This window comes from Sander lucioperca, chromosome 2, assembly GCF_008315115.2.
Source record: "Sander lucioperca isolate FBNREF2018 chromosome 2, SLUC_FBN_1.2, whole genome shotgun sequence".
In the NCBI taxonomy this organism is placed as follows: Eukaryota; Metazoa; Chordata; class Actinopteri; order Perciformes; family Percidae; genus Sander; species Sander lucioperca.
Genome location: NC_050174.1, coordinates 46,002,878 through 46,026,145, shown reverse-complemented (window position 1 = coordinate 46,026,145; position 23,268 = coordinate 46,002,878).

The following is a 23,268-nucleotide window of genomic DNA, read 5'->3' as shown; positions in this document are numbered from 1 at the left end:
TATGCAGGACGCAAAAAATTAAAATGAATGTTGCACTAGTCTGGACATCTTACCATGCCAACGTTGTAATAAAGGTTGCCTAAATGCCATGTAGCCTATATAAATTTGCTGTCAGCTTACTAATTGATTGCGCGTTTTGTGTAGATTTGGACTTTTATACGTTTTTATTCCACATTGTTTAAACAGCGTGGATCTACTGATCGCTGTGGATTACTTTTTTCCGTGTCATTGGATTACGGCAAAATACGGATCTTATTTCTTAACGTGTCTTAACGGTTTATGGTGTGACTGCGCTTGGTTTCTGCGTTTGGAGAGACATCTCAACAGACTGGAGGTCCAACTGATTGTTCACTGTTACATTTTAGTTGAATTTAAGTGTCGGGGCATTCCGCCACATCTGTCTATTGCATTCCAAGACAGCCGTGCCGCGATTGGATTTCATAAGGGCGAATTGTTAAATTGTTAGAATGTAATTTAAAATCTTCTTTAAAAATAAACATATATGTTTATTTAGCATGTTTGTTTTATCCATATGTGCTCGTGCTGTGTTCCCCAAGTGGTAGGCCAGGTCTCAGCTTCTACAATGAGTTTTTTTTTTTTTTTGCCCCCCCTGGCTCGAATGTCAAACTCCGCCTATGGTTATGCGGTTATAGTTCTAGACTACCGGGGTACCTCCTTTGACACACTGAGCTTCTCTCTCCTCTCTCTTTCCATCTGTGTGTATTCATGTCCCAGAAATGCTTGTTACTAACATAGCTCCGGGGAGCTTATTCCCCGGAGTCCTTATGTTCTTTTTCCGCCCAGCATCATCATCTTGGATCATGATGGCACCTACATCATGGTGGCAGCTGTCGCCGTGGTCCTGCCCTACGCCCTACTGTGCCCTATTACACCCTGCTACGCTCTGCAATGCCCGGCTTCGACTTGCTATGTCCGGCCAACGCCCTGCCACGCCCTGTTACGCCATGCTGTGCTCTACGACACCATGAACTATTACAACTATTACTTCTAGTCACTGGAATTGTTGGGTCCTTGTAAATTATAGAGTGTGGTCTAGACCTACTCTATCTGTAAAGTGTCCTGAGATAATTCCTGTTATGATTTGACACTGTAAATAAAATTGAATTGAGTTGAATAGATATGGGGAGTCACAGGTGAGCAGTGGTAGGTCATTAGGATCTGATAAGCCACAAAGTTTTTCAACAAAATGTAGTGGCAATCTAGCTGCAAAAAATGCCACTGAGAATTTGAAAAACATCTCCAACTCGTGCTGGTGCAAAAAATGAGGTCCGCCGTGGAGTCTGCGTTTAACACTTCATCATCATCATCATCATTCATTAACAATTAAGTTTAAAAACACCTACCAAACCAAGTGTGCAGAATGAAAGGATTAAAAACGAGCTTGTATGTAGACAGGACCCAAACCATCGCCGTGTGAACTTCGTCCACAGCAATCCCCCCAATTGGTCCCAAAACATCCCAGTTAGATAATAAATGCAGCAAACATTTTCTTTGTAAATCTTTACAATCATTACCCGCAGGGTGGGAAATTAAATTTTTGGAACATGTTGTTCCGAGAGCCACGGAGCAAACAAGTGCCCTGGCCGAAAACTCTCACGTTGCAACTCTGTGTGTGCGAAAAGTAAAGTGTGTGTGTGCATGTGAGAGTGTGTTGACCCTCCGAAAGAAGATGGCAGACTACCGGGACGACACCGGAGCTCGAGCCGGGATGTTTCCCGTGCGACTCGCTTGTCCTCCTCTGCAGGCCTTGGCCAGGCTTGAAGGCCGGGACTTTGAGTTTGTGATGCGCCAGACGGTCACCATAGGCCGGAACTTGTCTCACGGCTCCGTGGACGTCAACATGGTCACTCGTCATTCATTTCACGGCGACACCTGCAGGTCAACTACGATGAGGCAAGCGGTTTCTCCCTCTGGTGCTCGGGCAAGAATGGCGTGTTCGTTTTAAGTAGTAACAAATAAAAATATGTTTTACAATCCACCCGACACTGTGGCTGATATACAAGGCAAAGTCACTAATTCCCCACCCTTATTCCCCGAAAGAACCAAGCAGGTCTACCATGTTGCTCGATCTGACGTTTCTTCATAAGTTGCCATTTTCAGCGTTTGGCTTGCTAGCTGGAAGTTTGTTGTTGTTCTCCCACAGACATGGGCGTAAATTTCATCTAAAGGCTCTGACACACCAACACGATTATTGGCCGTCAGACAGTCTGGCGAGGTCTGTGACTCGAGTCTGTTTGGTGTGTTCCGTGCCGTCGTCAGTCGGAGGAGCCATCGGCTTTAATTTGGGCCGATTTGACTTGCTGAATCAGCCAGTGGGCAGTTGGACTCAATGTGTTATGTTAAAACACTTACCGGAAATGACGTGCGGGATGAGTGTGACGAACGCCTCTCAAAATCTGACGAAAATCTTTCAAACTGACCTTTGTCGATAAAAAAAACAGATTCAGCAACTGTATGGCCTATTTCTCGCTTAAAATGTTTTCAGAAACACATTTCAGTGAACTATTTCTATAACGAGCCGCCATTATGGTCTGGCTTTGAAATTCGGGAGAAGCCAGACCCATATTTTACTCATACCGGTATTAATTTTTTGGGCGACAATACAGATTAGATCTGCCTGCTGTTATGGAGACGTATTACGTCCAAGTCGGCGTCGGTGTGTTCTGAGGCACTTTTTTTGAACTTGGGGAGCCAACTGATCAGTCCAACTGCCTTTTCTGCCGACGGTCGGCCGTCGGGTTGGTGTGTCAGAGCCTTAACAGTTGGGGGGGGGGAATAAACATGACATTTCTCAAGAGCTATTTTTGAAGGGTACACAAATAATACAGCCAAAATTGTACAGTTGTAGATGATATGTGTAGCTGTGGAACTCCGTCAGTAAGCTGGCAAATGATTTTATTCACTTTAAACATCTGATAAAGTGATTCTTCTCTCTAATACAGATTATGCTGAACTGAGAACTGAGCAAGCTAGATAACTAGCCAGCCGGCTCATTTTCTGTAACCAGTGAAAGCATGTTGGGTGGAATTAGCAAGTTAGCTAACTAACTATCCAACAATCTAATAAACAAGCTACCAAACAAGCTAGGTAACGCTATATTCGCTAACGTAGAGGATTAATGTAAAAGTCTTTTGTCATGACTAATTTATTAATGACACAGCATCATCTGTAAAACTTTATCCAATGTTTAAAGTGGATAAAATAGCCTTGTCTACTTACTGAAGTTCCACAACTAAGGTTAATGAAGTGATTCAAACTTTGTTCTCTCCCACCCAGCACCATCTCTCTTAACAGCGCTGCTCCCACTTAATGTACTTGCAGTGTTGCCAACTCTTTTCCAATGAGAGTAGCTAGCACTAGCTTCAAAAGTTGCTAAAAGTAGCTAGATGATGTCATACGCTCATTTGCATATTTGTGATGTCATTACGCAATCATTTGCATAAAGCTTAGTGGTTGTGTCAGCAAGGTAGATAAAAGCAATAGAAATCTTTAGCCAAATAATCACAAACTCACTACAGGAATTTAGATAAAATTATAATTATTAGTTAGGTAGCCTATATTTGAAGTAAAAAAAAGGAATTCAACAAAGGCAGGGAGAAAGATTAAGAAAGAATTCTCAAAAAAGCAGGCCAGCTCAGCGGCGTCTTTCTCCCGTCCCGTCCCACTGTCTCTTGTACCTACACTGACCCCCACACCCTGTTCCCCCTCCCCTTCTAACTGCCTGCGCAGTGCTGCTCCTCAGTCACAGAACAGAAGAGAGAGGTGACTGTTTTGGCGGCCATAAGAGAGAAAGACCTCGCGTGCTCGCCTGACAATGTTCTACAGAAAGTCGCCAGATTTGTCGCTAGTCACTTTTGTAAAAAAAAAAGTGGCTAAGGGGGTCTGAAAAGTCGCAGTGTTGGCAATACTGCGTACTTGTGTGTATAGCAGGCAGTGGACCAAACCACTGTAAGGCAAGGAAGGGGGGGGGGGGGGGGGGCTCAAGATGTTTCTAAATTTAAAATGCAATTTTTGCTCTTACACAATTGTTTTAATTATATACAGTATTATTACATTATTTACAATACAAAGCGTGTTTTTTAATGATTTTATAAAGGGGAGAACAACCCTCAGATGGTGTAGGTCCTGACCCCCCCGCGATTTATGCCTATGCCCACAGAGAGCGGAAGTGGAGGTAGCAAAGTCAGGCTTTATCATGGAAATGTACTTCCGTTGATTCAGACTATATATGAGGTGGTGTCATTACAAAAAACGTGTTCTGTTTAGTCTGACAGATTGGAGAGTAAAGTCTGACTCCTGAACACCTGCACAGATGTTAAGACTCATGGCAGAGCAGTGAGAGACTTAGGAGATTCAGGAGACTTGGCAACATGTGGCTCACTTTGCCAAGCGAACGCCACTTTGCCAAGTGAACCCCAGGAGCTCTCCTCTTTCTCATCAACTGCTGCTGAAAATTGCAACAAGGAGCACTGAGCACCTTGCTGCTCCAGTAGAGCTCCTCTGGAAAACTCCCAGGTGTGAGATATGTGTTTATAATCCTCTCTCCCTGCAACAATGCTTTAGTAAAGTTAACATAAATAGAAAGTCAACTTAGCCAGTCTGACTGGCTCCCCTTTGTGTTCAACTGCTTATTGCTGCTTGTATCTTCCATTTATTAGTGTTTTGCATATACACATTGTGCTCCTGTTATTAATTAGAGAATATTGCGCCCCTCCCTTCTGACATTTAAGCAGGCTTTGTGATTGCAAAATCATTATCCATCAAGCCCCCCCTCCTCCCCCACCTTCTCGATCCTCAACCCTTGGGAACGGCTTTTATTGTCTTCTTCTGTCTTGGACTGAATTATAGGCGAGATATTGGCCCGTCCCCCACCATGAAATGAAGTAGCCCAATTTTGTCTTGTACAATGGAGCATCATGTCCTTGTGTTGTTCATTACATGTCATGTTTATCGGTCCCTCCAAAAGGATTTAAACGTTTGTACTGTGCCACTATTTCATTTTGATGACCCTGCAAAAACCTGCAATGAAACATTAAGAGCTGCTACTTTCACGGCTGTGTACATACCGCCCGATGCTAACGTTGGCACAGCTCTCTCGCTATTGTCAAACAGTATTAACAAACTGCAGAAGTCTCACCCCGAAGGCGTACACAATATTGCGGGTGATTTTAATCAGGCAAACTGACCGTGGATTTCCACAGGATGCAGAACGTCTGCAGACCGGCTCCGCTGCGGAACGGCTACGTGCTCCGCCATCCGTCAATACCCACCAGGTCTGGATTTGTTGCGTAACGGCTGCGGCCAGCCAACCACGAGATCTCGCGAGTTCACGTATGTTCGCACGATATAACAGGATGTAGTTTCTATAAACAGAACCACAAAACCAACAACCGTTTGTTTCCATCCAGAGAAGTAGAGGGGAAACAACTCTGTGCTGTGTTTTCAAGGTGTAGTGCAGGAAAATATGACCCGCCGTGAGCACGGTGTATTTTATTTTGAAAAGTAACCGGATTTTTTATTTTGTTTCTGTGCTCGACTTCCTGTCCCGCACAATCTGAATTGTGCTGAATTGCTGCGGAGCTCTCCGTTGTCCAACAACAACGCCACCTCCTATTGAGGGTCAGGAAGAACCCTTTAAACCCTTACTATGTTAATTAGTGTGTTGTGTGACCAACTCCAGTTCTCCCCTAACAGGAACAAGTAACCGGAGGCAAATATTGTACAAAAATACATTTGGTTTTATTACAAAAAGTTTAAAAGAATCCCAATTAAAATAACAATGGCAGATTAATAAAATAATAAATTAGATGGCAGATACATGTGGTCTTACTCTCCTCAAAGTAGGAAGGTCGGGTCAGCACACGCACACCACTCCGGGAGACGACTGTGGGAGACAGAAAGAGGAGACAGAAGGCCCAGCACCGACAAGGACATGCACTACACACTTATTTCTACACGATTCACTACAAAATATCATGCAAGTCATTACAAAATATACAGCATCGAGGCTACATACACACCGCAACAGAGTGTCACCTAGTGCAGTCTCACCACGAAGAGGCAGTGTGTTGACACGGACCCAGCCTTGTACAGGATCAAGCTGTGAATATACACAAATCGAGGAGAGCAACCTATGTTAAAACTTCCATCAACAATATCTCTACAGACCACTTGTAAATTAAATCACAAAAATGAATCAACCAAGGCAAATAAACAAAAGAAACAAAATGGTAAAATAACCGTAGAAAACAGTGACTGGACCGGTCCACCTTTGAGAAAACAAACAAAACACATTAGTGGCCAGTCACAAAGTTACTGTGTCTTGTAAATAATTATTAGCACATTAATAAAAAGAGTAAAATATAAGCCTACTTTGCAAGGACACAAACTCCTCCAAAGTAGTATTTTCTGGAGCTCTACAGCCACAGCAGCTCATTAGTCACGTCAGTGGTAAACTGAAACATACAAAGAAACTTAACTTTAAAGAAACTACAGGTTGAAAAATGTAGCGCATGGCGTGCGGTGGCATAAGCAACACAAAAGGATAACATTTAGCCGAAACATTAATTGCTACTACATACGGCTAAAACAGCTGACCGTCAATGTGCTCCAGTTCACTCTGTGAAGGACGGGAACTTGCACCTGGCTATCACCCTAGTGGGACCAAAATCATAAATCAAGCTTAAGCTGTGCTTGTGATTGCTGCCCAAATTACTGCAGCCTAACATTTCGTACCTGCACGACAGAGAATCCACACAAAGCGGTGCGCTCAGCGAGAGGTAAGGGACTAATTACTGAACCTGGTAAGCTTTTTATCACTTTCTGATTGGCAACAGGCCACATGACCACATGCACAAATCAGCTGGTTTCCAACACATGCATACAAAGCCAAACAGCTTCCATACTTAGGCCACTCAGACCACCTCTCTCTGCTCCTCACCCCACACAACCCACGCACAACCCCACTGACAAAGACGATCACCACCTGGCCAGAGGATGCACTTCCTCAGCTAAAAGACTGTTTCACACACACCGATTGGAGTGTTTTTGAACATCAGGACCTGGCAGTATACACAGAGGCTGTACTATCGTACATCAAGTACTGCACAGGGAATGTCGCGGTGGACAAATGCATCCGGGTATTCCACAATCAGAAGCCCTGGATGACCAGCCAAGTCAAGTCACTATTAAAAAATCTCAATACTGCCTTCAGGTCAGGAAACAAAGTACTATACAGCGCTGCCAGAGCTGACCTGAAGAGAGGAATCAGGAAAGCCAAGGCCGACTACAGAAGAAAAATAGAACGCCACCTCTCCAATAACAACCCTCGGCAGGTATGGTAGGGCATCCAGCAGATCACCAACTTCAGGGGACAGACCACCGCAGCTGTGGACTCAAGCATCGCACTGGTGGAAGAGATGAACACCTTCTTTGCACGCTTTGAGACCCCACCCCAACAGTCTGCAGTCACACCACCTCAGCCCCAACCAGCCCCCAGATCCCAACCACTGACTGTGCAGGCACAGGATGTGAAAGTGATGCTCAGCAGGGTGAACCCTAGGAAAGCAGCAGGACCCGACGGTGTTCTTGGGAAAGTACTCAGGGCCTGTGCTGACCAGCCTTCACCAACATTTTCAACCTCTCCCTGACATTGGCTACCATCCCAGCCTGTCTGAAGTCGGCCACCATCGTCCCTGTACCCAAAAAATCCAATACGGACAGCCTTAATGACTACCGCCCAGTGGCACTAACACCCATCATCACCAAGTGCCTGGAACAGCTGGTCTTGGGTCACATCAATGACTGCCTACCTCCCTCCTTCGACCCCCACCAATTCACTTACAGAGCAAATAGATCGACTGAGGACGCCATAGCCATCACCCATACACACCGCGCTGAGCCACCTGGAGCACAGAGAGAGCTATGTCAAGATGCTCTTCATCGACTACAGCGCAGCCTTCAACACAATCATCCCCGACATCCTGGTCAGTAAACTCCACCCAGGACTCCACCCACTCACCTGCTCCTGGATCAAGGACTTTCTCTCTAACAGACCCCAGACAGTAAAACTCGGACCTAACCGCTCCTCCACCCGATCTTTGATGCTCTACACCCTCTACACCGCTGACTGCAGACCCGTCCACACCAGCAACAGCATATGAAGTTTGCTGACGACACGACGGTGGTGGGGCTGATCTCTGAGGGAGACGAGTCAGACTACAGAGACAAGGTCCTGAAATTGATCAAGTGGTGCTTGGCTAACAACCTGACTCTGAACACAGCTAAGACCAAGGAGATCATTCTGGACTTTGGAAAGCACAGGGCAGATCTGCGCCCCCTCTACATCAACGGAGACTGTGTTGAGAGGGTCCACACCTTCACCTTCCTGGGCACCATGATCTCTGCTGACCTCTCCTGGACGGCAAACATATGAAGTTAAATATGGTGCAAAAAGGGAGAGCTTGTGGAATACAATGTGAGAACTTGCAGAACAAAAAATCTGAACTTGTATGTTAAAGCAGCCATATTATGCTCATTTTCAAGTTCATAATTGTATTTTAAGGTTGTACCAGAATAGGTTTACCTGGTTTAATTTTCAAAAAACACCATATTTGTGTTGTACTGCAGTGCTCTCTCTCACTGCTGCAGATCCTCTTTTCAGCTGGTCTCTGTTTTAGCTACAGAGTGAGACCTCTTTTCTTCTTCTTCTTCTGTACTATCTTTGATTGCACTGCACATGCCCAGTAGCTCAGATGTAGATCATGTCAGCTAGCTAGCTCCATAGACAGTAAAAGAAAGGCTGACTTCGGTCAGTTACAAGGCAGGATTAGCTGGGAGACTTCTAAATGAGGGTGCACATGTAAGTAGTTCTTTTGTAGATTATGGTGAACTTGTGTGTGTTGTAGCAGTGCTTTGCTACTGAGAACGAGGTAGCATGCTAGCATTAGCGTTAGCATGCTAACGCTACGAGCTAATGGTTGCGGTTAGCCTGCTCGTTTCGGCTTGTGACGTCACAAGCCGTGCCGATTTTGAACAGCTCACCCAGAGACTGAAGGCAGGGCACATTCAGAAACCGTATCTCACTCTAAACAGCATGGATGGATTTTTTTCAAAGTTTGTATGTGTGTGGAAGCACCAGAGACAAAACATAACACCCCAAATCCCAGAAAAAGTGATTTTTTCATAATATGGGCACTTTAAAATTTGCACTTGTAAAAATTTAATTTGCACTTGTAAAAATAAAATTTGCACTTGTAAAAAATATTCACACACATGTGATCTGAATTTGAAGTCATACAAAGAAAAAAAACATGAGAGCTTGTAAAAAAAATCTGAACTTGTAAGTTGAAATTTGCACTTGTAGAAAATGTTCACACACCTGTATTCTGAATGTGAAGTTACAGAAAAAATATTCACAAATGTGTAGATTGATATTTACATGAACACAATGACAGCTGCAAACTTATAATGCAACATTTACTCGTATACTTTTTTTTTTACTCTGGTTCATTTTCCATCACAACCAAAACTCAGTGATTACAACCTCTCGAATCTGTCACTGCAACTTCACATATGTGCTCTCTCGCATCACAAAGTGGCCAATCTGCGCACCTCGACTTTCACAACACTCTTGACGATACATTTGGTGCAAAACTAATTTGTACCTGTGGACTTAGGCTGTGGAGCTCTGAGCTAACAGAACGGGTAAAGCCTTCTTACAGTCTATGGGAAAATCAGGGTTTCTATCGCCAGATGAGGGACAACTCTGTCCGGCTTATTTATGTATCATGGAAACTTGGTGGAATAGCATGCTAGCGTTAGCTAGCTAACTAGCAGCCAGCCCGCTTCTAAATAAATACCTTTTAATTATCTAAACACTTTTTAACAGTCAAACTAAAACACTGGCGGTGAGCTCCACGGCCTTCAGCCGCAGACAGACCGTCATCAGTGGGGATCGACCAGCGTAGCAACACTGCTTTTGCCAGAAAGCTTCGCTGCCGACCTCGACCTGCAGTCGGAGCTCCAGCGGGACACGGAGAGCCCCACATCCGGTAGCAGCGGCCCATCCCCCGGCCATGACCAGAGCTTGCTTTGCTGATGTTGTGCATCGCTGCTAAGAATTGCACCCGCTTGGGCAGAAACAATAATTTCTGCAGAATTCATTGCTGCTGAAAATTGCATCTAGGTAGCAAGGAAATGCTACTACAGAGTCTGATAAAACATTGATGTCTCTAAACCTTCTAAAAAGATATTTACTATTGCCTAGTTTTTAAACAGTACTTTGCCTTATAAAATCATTATTTTCCCTAGTGGATGCAATTCTCGGCAGGGATGCGAAACTTGGCACCTGTTACCCACTGATGACGGTCCGTCTGCGGCTGCAGGCCGTGGAGCTCACCGCCAGTGTTTTAGTTTGACTGTTAAAAATGTTTAGACAATTAAAAGGTATTTATTTAGAAGCGGGCTGGCTGCTAGTTAGCTAGCTAACGCTAGCATGCTAGTTCACCAAGTTTCCATGCTACATAAATAAGCCGGACAGAGTTGTCCCTCATCTGGTGATAGAAACCCTGATTTTCCCATAGACTGTATATAAGAAGGCTTTACCCGTTCTGTTAGCTCAGAGCTCCACAGCCTAAGTCCACAGGTACAAATTAGTTTTGCACCAAATGTATCGTCAAGAGTGTTGTGAAAGTCGAGGTGCGCAGATTGGCCACTTTGTGATGCGAGAGAGCACATATGTGAAGTTGCAGTGACAGATTCGAGAGGTTGTAATCACTGAGTTGTGGTTGTGATGGAAAATGAACCAGAATTAAAAAAAAAGTATACGAGTAAATGTTGCATTATAAGTTTGCAGCTGTCATTGTGTTCATGTAAATATCAATCTACACATTTGTGAATATTTTTTCTGTAACTTCACATTCAGAATACAGGTGTGTGAACATTTTCTACAAGTGCAAATTTCAACTTACAAGTTCAGATTTTTTTTACAAGCTCTCATGTTTTTTTTCTTTGTATGACTTCAAATTCAGATCACATGTGTGTGAATATTTTTTACAAGTGCAAATTTTATTTTTACAAGTGCAAATTAAATTTTTACAAGTGCAAATTTTAACATACAAGTTCAGATTTTTTGTTCTGCAAGTTCTCACATTGTATTCTACAAACTCTCCCTTTTTGCACCATATTTACCTTCATACAAACACCACAGCTGTCGTTAAAAAGGCACAGCAACGCCTGCACTTCCTGAGAGTGCTCAGGAAGAACAACATCGGCAAGGAGCTGCTAGTGACTTTCTACCGCTCCACCGTCGAGAGCATCCTGACGTACTGCATCACGGTGTGGTTCTCCCACTGCATTGAGGCAGAACGGAAGAAGCTCCAGAGAGTGGTCAACACCACAAAGAGGATCATCGGCTGCCCCCTCCCCTCCCTGAAGGACATCCATTCATCCCGCTGCCTCAGCAGAGCTAAGGCAATCATCACAGACTGCTCACATCCTGCCTACCCCCTGTTTGAGCTGCTGTCCTCTGGCATGCGCCAGGGGATATTTTTATTGGCAATTAACACACTGGAAAAGCAATTGGGTTCGATTACAATACTGGTATCGTGAAAAAACAAAAACAACGAACGACATGACAATGAAAATCTCACAACTCTCAATGATTGAATGCTTAATGCTTAACTTTGCTTAAGAACATTTTTGTTTTAGGTCTACTTGGACCTATAAGTGGCTATTGTGAACAAGAATCTTTAAAACTGGTCCAGACCTGAGCGAGTAGCCGCGTCTGGAATGTAATCATATAGGGCAAATGTACATCTTCGATTTTCATCCAATAAAAGTGGTAGTGGTATGTCACTGACAGGCTATGATTGTTATTAAACGTGTCTGACAACACTATGAAGGATCACTAAAGAGATAGACCTTTTTGTTAAAGAGTAAAATCCTTTTTGTTAAACCAGCAACAGCCCAGAAATCGCTAAATGCACCAGGCGGCATTTAATTGAGCAATACTTTTAGCGTGTATAGAGCCACTAAAATGAGTGAATTAGGCTCTTATTTCAACCAAACCAGAGTGGTGATTGTTGGAACTGTGAAAAGACCAACCAAGACGGCTTTTATTTTGTTTCTGTCGATTTCAAATTAAGTGTGTTTTACAATGATAAAATTACTGTTTGGAAATTGATTCTGTTGAGTTTGGCGATAGCGATTTCGGGGCTGTTTCATGTTAAACAAAAAAGATCTTACTTTTAACAAAAAGGTTGACCTCTGTAGGAATCCGTTCCATAATGTTTTCAGAAGTCTTAGAATAATAATTTGAGCACGTTAGGGGCAAAACAAGCACATTAAGTGGACATAAATTGAAGGTGCTGAATTTCCTAATAACTTACATTGTAGCTTGTTTGCCTGTCAGAAACGATTTTGCTTAATACTGGACCAATTTTAAAGACTGTTGTTCCCATTAGTCACATAAACACGAAAGCATGGAAAAATAGGTTTCAGGTTGAAAAAAAACGTTACCCTTTAATTCAAAAAACTTTTTACAATAGATGAAAGTCACTACCAACTTTATGTCCATGTGTGTATTTCAGATAACATTTTCCAGAAAGCTTAATGCCAGAGAGATCAATCTCTGCTTTAGAGAGACGGACAGGCGCTGAGCAGAAGATACAAGCGAAGATAATAATGATAGATATTAAGGCTGGTTGTCAGTTCATTCTGACAAAACTCATCTTCAGGCATTCGTCTGTTTGACTCAAGTTATTGTCACCTAACTCCTCGGTGAGCGCTAAGAACCAGAGCTTTTAGAGACAATGTCACAATCAAAAGACAAGAGATCTGCACTGTATCTTCAGCTTTGCAAGTTGTTACATGTTATCTATTCATCTTTCACACTCAAAAATTGAACACTGGCACTGAAGTTTTTCTACTATCATTATAAAATAAACAGTTCTAAAGTCATTAATTTACTCAATACTAGGGCTGGGTACTGAATAAAATACTTTTTATCGGGCGTGGGAATCACCACGATACGATATTATCACGATACTTATGTCACGATACGATATTATTGCGATTTATTACCTTTTTTTCAACTTCAAATGATGTCCCCAAAGCAAAACTTTGTCAACATCTGTTTTGTCTAAAGAAAAAAATGTCTCTGGTTTGTTCATCTCACTTCAATTTTCCATCTAGTGGACTGAAAAAGCAATTGATCTTATTATTCTAGTACCAAAAGGTTAAATTCTCATGTGCAATTTATATAATAAAAGATCGATACTTGGCATCCGTGTATCGATACAGTATTGCCACAAAAAATAATGCGATACTATGCTATGCTGTATCGATTTCCCCCCCCACCCCTACTTTTTAGGCACCAACCGAATTGCCTCTAAAGTATTAAGTGTTGAAAAATGCCTTGTCATTCAATACCCAATTTCAATCCCTAAGTAAATCTCATCAGAGTCAGTGAGCCAATAAGCATGCAGCGTGCTTCTACCAAGATCTGATAATGTTTGTGATTGGCTTTGTAACGTTACACGTTGTAGAGGCAGGCAGGAAAAACTCTATGTTACGCACAGAGACGGGGCTTACGTAGTAGGAGCTAAAAAATAAATAAACAGATTTGCGCCAACAGATTTTTTGTTTTATAAAATTGGTATCGAAAAAAATATCTTTTAGGAACCGATATTGACGTCAAGGTATTGGTATCGGAACCCAGTATCGCATATTTTTGAACGATACTCAATACAATCAGTTTTTAATCACAAGATATATTTTTAGATTTCTGACATTAGTAGTTATTTTTTTCCTGGAACAAATAACATTGAAAACCTTTCAGTTGGAATAACTTTAAAGCTGCATTGCCATACTTATCTCCACAGCTTTGTCAGCGATGGAGTGTGGTCTGGCTACACCGCCTTTTTATTCTGGGATCGGTGAAAAGCGCTCTAGCTTGTTTGTATTTCTTTAAACCACTCACAACCATCTTGTGCGGTGCTAAGCTTTTACGAAAACACTATACTAACCGGGCTCGTTAAAACCACAAAGACCACCACTACTTCAAGGTGCTGTAGGTAGGATTGCGAAGATCCAGGACTTAGCCAAAAAATGTGAACATCAACAACTTCTCAGTCCCTCCCCCCCTTTCCGCTAAAGCCCAAAACTGTCTCCTAAGCCCCTCCCCCCACAGGGGAGACTGAATGCGTATGCATGAGCAGTGATTGACACGCAGTCAGACATCTTTCAGCACAAGTTGAGGGCTAAGCTAATTCTAATTTTTTGAAAAAAACCTAAATTGAAAGCTTTCTATCATAGCATCTTTTTTTTTTTTTTACTTATGCTATATTTCTCAAAAAATGAATGTGGTATAATGAATTTCTCTTGTTAGCAATACAAAACATGTGAAAACCAAAATATAAGTAAGTGGAATTATTCCTCACATCCGTAGACATCATACAAAGCTAAAATAGACGAGATTGTTTGCTATGTAGGTTCATGATGTTGTTGAAGGCTTGCTGCTGCTCTTTACTCGCTCTCCAGTGAGAGGAAGAGGAGGATGGCTGTCAGAAAACTGGACTGATGGACTCAGGGACGGCTATGGTTGAAAGTTGTTGGCTAAAACAGCAAGCCGCGGTTGCTGTGATTGTTGCGGCGCTTTGCATTGTGGGATACAGTAGGCGAGAAACTGGTCCAAGGCATACTGGAGATTTTCTCCCAATCAGTACGACATCTGGGTATTTTTGGCATACTGCAGATTTTGCTTTTGTTTTGCATACTGCATACTACATGCTACATTTTGTAATAACAATATAATGCTAGTATAGTATGCAGTTTAGAAAACAGAGACAATGAATGGAAAGCGTAGCATTCACGCTTGCCAGTGGACACCAGTGATGCCGGGTAATGCGTTACTTGTAACGCGTTACTCTAATCTGACCACTTTTTTTCAGTAACGAGTAATCTAACGCGTTACTATTTCCAAACCAGTAATCAGATTAAAGTTACTTATCCAAGTCACTGTGCGTTACTATTTTTGTCATTTTCCTTAGTAAAAATATTGTTTTTGCTTTCTTCTTGCATCTCGGGAAGTGAAGTCACGTACGCAACGACAAGTCACGTTTTCAGCATGTGGACAGGTCACGTTTTCAGCATGTGGACAGGTCACGTGTACCACGCAGCGACACAAACGTAAACAACAATGGAGGGAGGAGAGAGATGCGCGTTTTCTAGCTGGAAATACAGTCACTATTTTGAGCTTGTGTCAGCTAAAGATGGCAATATTAAGGTTCGTTGTACACTCTGTGCTGGTGGCGACAAAGTGCTATCTAGTTACAAAAACACTACGTCAAATTTGAAGAAACATTTGGAGTCGCAGCACTGCAGTCAAACTTACAGAGCAAGTCCCACCAGGTGGTGCGAAGCAGAGAGCAGGAGGTCCCCCACCACCCAAACAACAAAAGCTGGACTTCGGTGCAAAACCAGTAAGTGGGAGAGAGTTGAAGAAGTTGGTCGGGCAGTATGTTGTAGAGGAAATGCTGCCCTTAAACACGGTTGACTCGCTCTCTTTCGTGCCATAATAAACAAGATCCCTACTACTGGCAATGCTGAGCTGCCTCACAGTAAACCGGTTGTCATTTTTATGTTGAGGCTGTGGGGGTGTTGTCAGCAGCTGCTGAATGTAACTAATAAAGTAACTTGTAATCTAACTTAGTTACTTTTAAAATCAAGTAATCTGTAAAGTAACTAAATTACTTTTAAAATCAAGTAATCTGTAAAGTAACTAAGTTACTTTTTCAAAGTAACTGTGGCAACACTGGTGGACACGTACCATTAGGATTGGCTCAGTACACCTCTAGCTAATTGCTTTGTTATTTTTCCTTTACTTTTTTCATTCAGTCTTCTGGCTCTCCTCATCAACTGTTAAAGGTTTTTTTGGGGAGTTTTTTCTTATCAGAATCAAGTGTCTTGGGTGATGTGTGTTATACTGCTTGGAAAGCCCCTTGAGGCTATAAGTATAACATTGACTTGAGTTGACTAGTGTTATTGGTTCTATGTGTGCTTTTCCTGCGAAACTGTCTGTCCAGTGACAGCAAAATCTGTACATGAAGTTAATATAAGTGTATTGAATATGTCTTGACAGCAGTACAGCCTTGTGCTGCTCCTCCCTAAGCACGGAGGTTTGCGAAAGAAAACTTTCAACCATAGCCGTCCTTGAGTCCAGTCCAATTTTCTGACAGCCATCCTACTCTTCCTCTCACTGGGGAAGAAGTAAAGAGCAGCAGCATGTCTAAACAAGGCTTCAACCACATCAAGAACCTACACAGAAAACAATGCTGTTTATTTAAGCTTTGTATGATGTCTGTCGATGTGAAGGGTAATTTCACCTGTTTTGTAATGGTAACAAGAGAAATTCATTACACCACATTTATTTTTTTTTGGAGAAATATAGCATAAGTAAAAAAATATGCTATGATAGAAAACTTCCAATTTATGCCGCGTTCTATTTACCACGGAACTCGTTTTTTACGAGGTCAAAGTCGTAAACACGCCCCCTGACCTCGTATTTACGAGCTCGGAACTCGTACAACCTCGCAGTAGTGTGAATTCAAAATCCAACATGGCTTCCCCCTGTATCAACAGTTGTGAAAGCTGCAGTAACATAAAGTTATAAGCACTTATGTCTTATTTGTGTCTCACTAAATCAGTCGTTCACACAGGCATGTCCAACTTCTATCTGTGGACATGTTGTTACGTTGTTTGCATGCACAAAAAACGGCGTAATGCGTTGTTATCAACTGGTTGCTAACAATAGCTAACCGGGCTAGAGCTAATGAAAACAATGAAAATCCGACTTTTAAATAGAACGCATTCAACTCGGGTATGACGTCATTCCCAGTTGTGGCTTCCGGTAAATAGAACGCGGCATTAGGTTTTTTTCAAAAAAAGGTTTTTCTAATTGTATGCCCACATTTTATTCTGGCCTGATATGTTTCATTTAGCCATGCTAAAGTCTTTTCTGATTTAGCTTAGCCCTTGTTGCTAACTTGTGCTGAAAGATGAACAAATGAGGCAAACAATACCACACTTGAGAACACTCCACATAGAGACAGAGCGCATCGCGTCCTACTCTGAAAACCACGCCCACCGGAGGGGAAAACAACTCTCCGCTCTCCATTGATTTGTATTGCGTGAAAGTGCCTCCATGCCTAAAAGCTGCTGTGTGGTGATATTTACTACCAACAGGGTAAATAACCCATGACTTAAGTTTTTATGAGCTGCCGACCCGAAAAACAGAGCTTTTATGAAGACAAAAGTGGATACAGACAGGGAGAATGGGAAGACTGTGAGATCCTGACACTAAGCTAACATTATGCCCGACGTTACGTTTGCAGCACGCATTTTGTTACCAAGTCAAATATCCAAATGCTAGTTTAAGGCTAACTATATGTCTGTAAATTAAGCCAAAAGGTTAGTGTGATCTCCCCATTCTCTCTGCTGATTACTCACGTCTGTATTCACTTTTGTCTTCATAAAAGCTCAGTTTTTCTGGTCGGCAGCTTATAAAAACTTAACTTAGGTTAGGTTAAGGTTTCTTTACATTGTTGATAGTTCATATCACCACACAGCAACCTTTAGGCATTTTCCTGTTGTTTGCTAGGCGACGAAATTGACAAGGAGGAACCTTCACGCAATACAAGTCAATGGAGAACGGAGAATTCTTTTCCCCTCCGGTGGGGGCGGGACTTAAATGCGCTCTGTCTCTATACAGGTGAGGGGCCAGACAAAGAATGGTTCAAAAACCCTATGAAAAAACGAGGTAGAGATGATGTGACCCTGCCCGGAGGAAGCCCGGGGCCCCCGTCTGGAGCCAGGCCCAGATGGAGGGCCCGTCAGCGAGCGCCTGGTGGCCGGGTTTGCCACGGAGCCCGGTCGGGCACAGCCCGAAAAAGCTACGTGGCACCTCTCTCTCCAACCCATGGGCCCACCACCTGTGGGAGGAACCGCTGGGGTCGGGTGCGCTGCCACATGGGTGGCAGTGAAGGTCAGGGGCCTCGACGGACCAGACCCGGGCAGCAGACGCTGGCTCTGGGGACGTGGAACGTCACCTCTCTGTGGGGGAAGGAACCGGAACTTGTGCGGGAGGTGGAGCGCTACCAGTTGGATCTGGTGGGGCTTACCTCTACGCACAGTCTCAGTTCTGGAACCATACTCCTGGATAGGGGTTGGACTCTTTTCTTCTCCGGAGTTGCCCAGGGTGTGAGGCGCCGGGCGGGTGTGGGGATACTCACAAGCCCCCGGCTGAGCGCCGCTACGTTGGAGTTTACCCCGGTGGACGAGAGGGTCGCCTCCCTACGCCTGCGGGTTGTGGGGGGGAAAACTCTGACTATTGTTTGTGCGTATGCACCAAACAAGAGCTCGGAGTATTCGGCCTTCTTGGAGACCTTGAATGGAGTCCTGCATGGGGCTCCAGTGGGGGACTCCATAGTTCTGCTGGGGGACTTCAACGCGCACGTGGGCAATGATGGAGACACATGGAGAGGCGTGATTGGGAGGAACGGCCTCCCTGATCTAAACCAGAGTGGTTGTTTGTTGTTGGACTTCTGTGCTAGTCATGGATTGTCTATAACGAACACCATGTTCGAACATAGGGATGCTCATAAGTGTACTTGGTACCAGAGCACCCTAGGCCAAAGGTCAATGATCGATTTTATAATCGTTTCATCTGATCTGAGGCCGTATGTTTTGGACACTCGGGTGAAGAGAGGGGCAGAGCTGTCAACTGATCACCATCTGGTGGTGAGTTGGGTCAGAGGGTGGGGGAAGACTCTGGACAGACCTGGTAAACCCAAACGGGTAGTGCGGGTGAACTGGGAACGTCTGGAGGAGGCCCCTGTCCGACAGACTTTCAACTCACACCTCCGGCGGAGCTTTTCGTGCATCCCTGTGGAGGCTGGGGGCATTGAACCCGAGTGGACAATGTTCAAAGTTTCCATTGCTGAAGCTGCGGCGGGGAGCTGTGGTCTTAGGGTCTTAGGTGCCTCAAGGGGCGGCAACCCACAAACACCGTGGTGGACACCGGTGGTCAGGGAAGCCGTCCGACTGAAGAAGGAGTCTTTCTGGGATATGTTATCCCAGGGGACTCCGGAGGCAGTTGCAAGGTACCGAAGGGCCCGAAGGGCTGCAGCCTCTGCCGTGAAAGAGGCAAAGCAGCGGGTGTGGGAGAAGTTCGGAGAAGACATGGAGAAGGACTTTCGGTCGGCACCAAGGTGCTTCTGGAAAACCGTTCGCCACCTCAGGAGGGGGAAGCGGGGAAACATCCAAGCTGTGTACAGTAAGGATGGAACGCTGTTGACCTCAACTGAGGAGGTAATAGGGCGGTGGAAGGAGCACTTTGAGGAACTCCTAAATCCGACTAATACGCCCTCTATGGTAGAGGCAGAGCTGGAGGATGATGGGGGATTGTCGTCAATTTCCCTGGTGGAAGTTGCTGAGGTAGTTAAACAACTCCACAGTGGCAAAGCCCCAGGGATTGATGAGATCCGTCCAGAAATGCTTAAAGCTCTGGGTGTGGAGGGGTTGTCTTGGTTGACACGCCTCTTCAACATTGCGTGGAAGTCGGGGACGGTGCCTAAGGAGTGGCAGACTGGGGTGGTGGTTCCCCTTTTCAAAAAGGGGGACCAGAGGGTGTGTGCCAATTACAGGGGTATCACACTTCTCAGCCTCCCCGGTAAAGTCTACTCCAAGGTGCTGGAAAGGAGGGTTCGGTCGATAGTCGAACCTCAGGTTGAAGAGGAACAATGCGGATTCCGTCCTGGTCGTGGAACAACGGACCAGGTCTTTACTCTTGCAAGGATCCTGGAGGGAGCCTGGGAGTATGCCCAACCGGTCTACATGTGTTTTGTGGATCTGGAGAAGGCGTATGACCGGGTCCCCCGGGAGATACTGTGGGAGGTGCTGCGGGAGTATGGGGTGAGGGGGTCCCTTCTCAGGGCCATCCAATCTCTGTACGACCAAAGCGAGAGCTGTGTCCGGGTTCTCGGCAGTAAGTCGGACTCGTTTCAGGTGAGGGTTGGCCTCCGCCAGGGCTGCGCTTTGTCACCAATCCTGTTTGTAGTATTTATGGACAGGATATCGAGGCGTAGTCGGGGTGGAGAGGGGTTGCAGTTCGGTGAGCTGGGGATCTCATCGCTGCTTTTTGCGGATGATGTGGTCCTGATGGCATCATCGGCCTGTGACCTTCAGCACTCACTGGATCGGTTCGCAGCCGAGTGTGAAGCGGCTGGGATGAGGATCAGCACCTCTAAATCGGAGGCCATGGTTCTCAGCAGGAAACCGATGGAGTGCTTTCTCCAGGTAGGGAATGAGTCCTTACCCCAAGTGAAGGAGTTCAAGTACCTTGGGGTCTTGTTTGCGAGTGAGGGGACAATGGAGCAGGAGATTGGTCGGAGAATCGGCGCAGCGGGTGCGGTATTACATTCAATTTATCGCACCGTTGTGACGAAAAGAGAGCTGAGCCAGAAGGCAAAGCTCTCGATCTACCGGTCAGTTTTCGTTCCTACCCTCACCTATGGTCATGAAAGCTGGGTCATGACCGAAAGAACGAGATCCAGGGTACAAGTGGCCAAAATGGGTTTCCTCAGGAGGGTGGCTGGCGTCTCCCTTAGAGATAGGGTGAGAAGCTCAGTCATCCGTGAGGAGCTCGGAGTAGAGCCGCTGCTCCTTCGCGTCGAAAGGAGCCAGTTGAGGTGGTTCGGGCATCTGGTAAGGATGCCCCCTGGGCGCCTCCCTAGGGAGGTGTTCCAGGCACGTCCAGCTGGGAGGAGGCCTCGGGGAAGACCCAGGACTAGGTGGAGGGATTATATCTCCAACCTGGCCTGGGAACGCCTCGGGATCCCCCAGTCGGAGTTGGTTAATGTGGCTCGGGAAAGGGAAGTTTGGGGTCCCCTGCTGGAGCTGCTACCCCCGCGACCCGTTACCGGATAAGCGGACGAAGATGGATGGATGTCTCTATACAGAAACCCAACTGAAACGCTCTTGACCCCATTTTCCTTTACACTAAATGTCTTGCAGGGATATGTAGTGCAATGGGTCCGTCCACAGACTCATCAACCAAATCCATCCCCAGTCACACAGGGGCTATGCGTAGTAAGTTTCATGCTGCTGCATTTCGGTGGGGTTTATAACTGGATAAGCTGTTGTCCTGGCTGTCCATCAATCAGATCATGGACGCCCATAGAGCTCAAATCACATGCATCGACATTTCCTGTGATCCATGCACTTCCCTTGGGTGAGTGCAGATGTAATTACCAGGCACTTCATTTCATGGCCAATGTGACCTTCTGTTGAGAAGTGCACTGCAAAGATAAGCACATCTTGATAAGTCCTGCATTTTTAGAGAAACACTTGAAAGGAAAGTGCATAAGGATGAGCTTTTACATTTTTTTCACCTTGAGGAGAAAATCCATCCCAAGAATTAGGAAAATGTCTACGTTCTCCTGTTATATTGTACAGCTGAGTTTCTGGGTGACTGCACTCGAGTTGTACCTTTTTACTTAACTAAATGAGAAGGTGATGAAATCAAACCAAATGCAACCAAACCAAAAAGGTGGAAAACAGCAGAGAGAGAAAGATTGAATGACAGCCACAGACACAGAGTTGTAAACTTACATTGTGTGGGGTTATCAGACAAGAGTAATTGTTCAGAGGGTTGTCCCTAATTTAGGCAAATAGTAAGCAACCAACAATTAACGTTGGCTTAAAAAAAACACAAACCTTTTTCCCTTTCTTGTGTTTTAGTTGCCAAACACAATACCTCAACCATATTTCATTCCCTATGTACTAGCAAGAGCATTTGGACAATTAACAATATACAGCCATGCTAGCAAAACAAGAAAAAAAAAAAACTCTGGCAGCGAGGCAAAGGCTAGGCAATCCCCGTCGTAGGCCAAAAAGTCAATATCAGGTCACAGAAACAAGGCTTAAAGGGGTGATATAATGCAAAACCGAGTTTACCTTGTCATAGTTGAATTACGACAATTCGGTGGGTAAAAAGGACACACAGAGAACCTTAAAGTCCCATTGACACCTCTTTCCTCTGCAAATCTCACAATTTGAAACTGCTGCTGAAAACGGGCAAATCTCAACAAAGCTAAAAGTTGACGTCAACTCCTCAACTCCTACCTTATTTGGCTCTACCTTCTATCTTTGTAATGCCCCAAAATTTACATACTGACACATACTGATTGCCACTGACTGATCTGGGACCAGTTTGTCTTGTGAATCTAGGTTGCGCAGATCTCAGAAATGTTATACATTGTTCGTCTGCTATTTCATCACTAAATTCACTTTTGAGACTTTTTTATTCAACTATGTAGAGGTGAAATATGGGCCGTTTTATGAAAATTGATGGCTAATTGCAAATTTTGTCCAACTGTGTGTCGGAGTTCAGTAGCTCCACAGGCTAATGTGACAGTGGCCGGTGCTGCCTGGGTTGCAGCCTCGCCGCCCGGCCTGTCCTCCTTCACAGACCCCGGCCCGCTGTGAGCTAGATAGAGCTCCGTCACGGCCGGCAGTCCGCGGCGCTCCATACCCGTGCAAAGTCACCGTTTCTGGGTTTACTGGACTACCAAATGCCGATGCTCTGACGGAGCTCCAGGGCCTGCAGCTCGCAGCTCTCCCTCCCCTCTTTCTGCTGTGTGTGTGAGTGAGAGCGCGGTCAGCGAGCTTGTTACGCCCGCAATCTCTTGTGGAGCATTATAACTGCGAAAAACCACAGGTTCCAGTTAATCTTATAATGGATATGTGTGATGAGTTATTTAAACAAACAATAGGGGAAATAAACGCCTCTTGTCCGGTGAGCTGGATGAAGCTCTATCAATGAGAGCTAGCAGCTAATCCTAACGAGACCCCTCAAATTCACAAAAATGCATTAAATTGAAATTGGAAAAAGTGTTAGCTTTGTCTCATTGACACCTCTTTCCTATGCAAATCTCACAATTTGAAACTGCTGTGGAAACGGGCGAATGTAGGTCGCGCAGATCTCACACATATAGTTTAGCTGCGAGCTTTGCACTTCCAAGGGAATTACAAAGACGAAAGTTTGGAAGTTTTTCAAGGATATTGAAAATGAACCACAGTCGTAAATGCAGTGTTCCAGGCTGTACAGGGAATGCTGACACTTTTCACATTTCATTGAGGGCTGCCGGTCGTGGTGCTCCAGGTAAGGGTTAGTTGGTGGTTCAGTTA